The sequence below is a fragment of the Crocodylus porosus genome, unplaced genomic scaffold, assembly GCF_001723895.1.
Source record: "Crocodylus porosus isolate Cpor-Errol unplaced genomic scaffold, CroPor_comp1, whole genome shotgun sequence".
Classification (NCBI taxonomy): domain Eukaryota; kingdom Metazoa; phylum Chordata; order Crocodylia; family Crocodylidae; genus Crocodylus; species Crocodylus porosus.
The window spans coordinates 70,779,286-70,783,588 of NW_017728950.1; positions in this window are offsets into that span (position 1 = coordinate 70,779,286).

The window sequence follows — 4,303 nt, forward strand, 5'->3', positions numbered from 1 at the left end:
ATTTAGATATATTTCCATATTTTTAAGAGAAAATAAGGAAAACTGGAGCAATTAGCGCAATGGAGCTAAAGTATGTACTTATGGGAAAAGTATTTCAGATAAATTGACAAGAGGTGGTTGAGTGGCAAAAAAAGTACTTTGCACATTTAGGAAGAATGCCAAAGTCATTTTGCCATTATTTGTGGCATTTATCGTTATTATTTTTTCATGAGTATGAAAATGACTGACCAATATTTGCAACAATATGCAGAGCTCCTGAAATTTTCACAAATCTTCAGCTATGTGATTATTAGTCATAATAAATGTCCACGTTTTATAAATGCATTCATAAATTGCACATACAATATGAATAAGTGACAAATACAGTTTTAGTAACCAATTAGTAATAGATTAGTAGATAAGATTGATCAGTTGTTATAGATTATTTGTTTCGGCCTTTCAATAATAGGCTGTTTTCCACTATAATCTTCTACCATTTGAAAAGGCATTTGTCAATATACATGCAATTTTACTGACATCTGTAAAATTATTATAGCATCTATTAATTATTTGCTAACGCCCCCATAAGCTTTTATAAATGTGCCTTTAAAGTACAATCCATTTGTTACTTTGCCAGTTGAAGATTCCTGTTTTCCCAACAAACCCTGAAAACAATGCCTTAAATGATAGTCACACATGAAAAACAAGGAGTCACAGTTGATTTTTTTGTAAAAATTGATGGTCTGTTATTTACTTGACCAAACTGTTCAGTGAATATTTCACACAGCCAAAATACTCTAAGATGATTAGCATCAGTTCAAAAGGAAAAAAATGTGGCTAAATTTCTACAAATATTACTTACAAGACACTTGCAATCAATAAGTAGCAATATCAAAAACAGCTCAACTCTTTTTATAGAAATAAAAAAGGTCAGTTAAGTTTCCCTCCCCACCATAGATTCCCCCCCTCCACTTTTGTCTCACTAAATTTTCCATTTTTGTCAAGCACCTGCAGCAGAAATGCCAACATACCACAAAATAAGACAGCTCTTGTGAAATTGAGACGAAATTTTGCAGACTCATGGGGCTTAGATAAGGTACAGGTAAGAATTTGAAATTCTGTATGTTCATTTAAGGCATTAAGCATTCGGGCCTTGCCTATTACTACCTTGTCTGAAATGCTTAATGTCTCAATTGTACATACAAAAGTTCATTTAGAACATATAAAAGTTCATATCCCATGCTGCTTGCCAGCCTAATAAGCAGCAACTGCATGAGACTCGTGCTTAGTGTGGACCAATTTTTAAGCTGTCTTTCAGAAAGGAAGCAGGTGAATGGGAAGATATCAACAGTAAGTGAAGACAGATGGGCAGGGAAACCCAGAATAGTGGTTTGCTAGCCATCATGCATTTAGCAGATGTGCCAGACAGCTTCAGGGAGGAGCTGCAGCCGAGTGCCAGTTCTGCACAGTGAAGGAGAAGCATGCCAGCTGGCAAGGGTAAGTGGTGGGCAGAAGGAGCTGCTGCATAAGCCAAGGAGAGAGGTTTCTCACATACCACTTTAGCAGCACATCAAGACTAAAGGGTGAAGAATAATGGAAGGGAGTCATGCAAAATTTTCAGCCCTACTAAGTTGATTCACCCCACCTGTTTGGAAGCATTGTCTGAAAAGACAGCTTTATCTCTGCTTCACACATAGTGTTGTCACAGCCATGGGCATAGGCATAAGCATATCCATTTTGTAGCCTCAGCACTTGTACGCATTATCCTATCTATTCTAGGCTTCAAAACCCCACTTCCTTTTTTCCTTTCTTTGTATCAGACTAAGTGATTGAGGCCTCCCGTTTTGACGACCTCAAGCCAGAGGTTAAAATCCCAATGGGGACGGCACTGTCTTTTGTCTTTCCCAAGGTGGATTAGGCTCTGTGCAATGTAGTATGTGAAATTATCTCTGATGATACCTTTACAAAAAATCAGACATCCTGCTTGCCTTTCTCAGGCCCTATAGACCCTCTCACACTTTAAAATCAGGGTACACCTATTAGTGCCCAATACATTCATCCATCTATAACCCATCTGGCATTCCTTGTGGGATTCAGGATTCAATCTGTTCAAAGATCCTTGGAACAGGCTGTTCCATGGTCATTCCAAATGTCTCTGCAAAACAGAATGTAAACTTCTGTACTCCCTTCTCCTAATAGTGCCTGGGAAGCTAAACAGTTTAAGAATACAGTTGCCAATATTGCAACTTCCTTTCCCAGTGAAAAATTAACAACAAACAGTATTTTCTAAATTATGCAATTCCAAATACTTACAAACAGTGTAATAACTAACCATAGTAACAACATTCAATTAATCTCTATGGTGACTAGCACCATCACTTGGACTTGTAGGTCTCCCTTAAATTTCAGTACTACAGTAAATTCTGGTTAATTCGCTGCTCCAAGGGGAATGCAAATAATGGCAAATTATCTAGTAGTCACCAATAATCAAGAAGTGATAAATGGGGCTGAGAGATGCTGGCAGGGAATTGAACCAGTGGCAAATTAAACCTTAGTGGTGAATTATTTGATATGCAAATTAACAAAAATTGACTGTGCTATTATCACAGATTAGTAGTTCTGTGTGTTGTGATATTATGATGTCACGAGGCTTAGCTTTCTCAACCAGTTCTGAAACCTTGGGCAAAATAAAATATCGTGCATCTGTGTTCTCCTCACCTTCTAGAGACTGGAAAGATGTCACCTATTACATAGTTCTCATTATATGCTCACCTGGATGTTAGCTAGATGTCACCATCTATGTTTGTCTTCATTTTGTATTTCGCCCCTTTATATTTCTGCAAATCCTTATTTTTTCTAACATCTTTACTATCACAGGCTATGATAGTAATGAACCTCCTTTCTTTGGTGCTGTCCAGTAATTTAATAATGCTAAGAACAGTTTGCAGTTGGAGTCAGACTTCTTCAAGTAGTCTTCTTTATTACTGTAATAACATTTTCTACCAACCTATTGGAAAGAGAGTTACAGGTCTAAATCCAAACTCTACTGCAAACTGCTTAAACCAGTGGCACTCGACCTGCTGGTCCCCTTGGGCTAGATGAGTGGCAAAAGGCTGGTCTGTGGGCCAGATCCCATCTCATGCTGCTTGGATCCCACCTTGTTCCACCCACACACTTGGATCCTACCTCATGCCATCTGGATGGGTTGCCACATGCCCAGAACCCATCTTATGTTGCCCATGTTGGGCCCTATTCTGTCCAAGCTCCACATTCCCAGCTTGGGTCCTGCTGCCATCCCAGTCCCTTGTGTCCAAAGTGGGCCCTGCCCTGGCCCAGCCCTGCATGCCTAGGATGACCATACATTCCTAATTGGGTGGGACAGTCCCAAAGTGTGAACATCAAGTCCCAGTCCCGGACTGAATGACTCTGAGACAGCATTTCTTCCAGATTCCCAGTATCAAGCAGGGATCTGGGTCTTCCATTCACCACACTAAAGTGTAGGAAATGGAGGGTTTTCCCTTGCAGGCTGGCTGAGTTGCAGCCAGCAATGGACTACTTGGGGCTAAGAGAAGCGGGATGCAAGGAGCAGCATGTGTACATATGCACACATGCACATGGCTGGGAATACAGCCAGGCAGTGGTGGAGTGAAGCTCCCTGCAGGTAAGTCTATGAGGGGTGAAGGCATCGGAGTGAGGGGGCGCAGATGGAGGCCCCCACAGTGAGAAGAGAGTGATGCAGGGGTTGGGGGTGCTGCCCAAGCTAAGGCAGTGCATGGGGCCTGGGGTCAGGGCAGGAATGTGAGGCCTAGAGGCCATCAAGAGGGAGCTATGGGTGGTTCATCCAGATGGCAGTGAGAAGCTGGCACCCCACTACTGCACACACTCCTGGGGAGGGAGGCATGGGGGGTATGTCCCCCCAAATTTGTGTGCAGGGTGGGGGGGTCTCTGCCTACCCTGATGCCCTTCTTCAAGGCCTTCAAGGCCCAGTGGGTGGACCCAACACAGGAAGGTAGAAGCCAGCACCACTTCTCTTGGAAGTTGGTTCCAAATCCTAGCCACCCTGGCCGTGAAGTAGCGCCTCCTGATATCTAGCCTAAATCTACCCTCTGCCAGCTTGTGACCTTTATTCCTGGTCACTCCTGGTAGTGCACAGGGGAACAAGGACTCCCCCAGTGCCTGCTGGTCCCCTCTGACTAGTTTGTAACAGGCCACTAGATCCCCCCCTCCCAGCCTTCTCTTATGGAGGCTGAACAGGTTCAGGTCCCATAGCCTCTCCTCATAGGGCCTGCCCTGCTGCCCCCTGATCATGCGAGTGGCCCTTCTC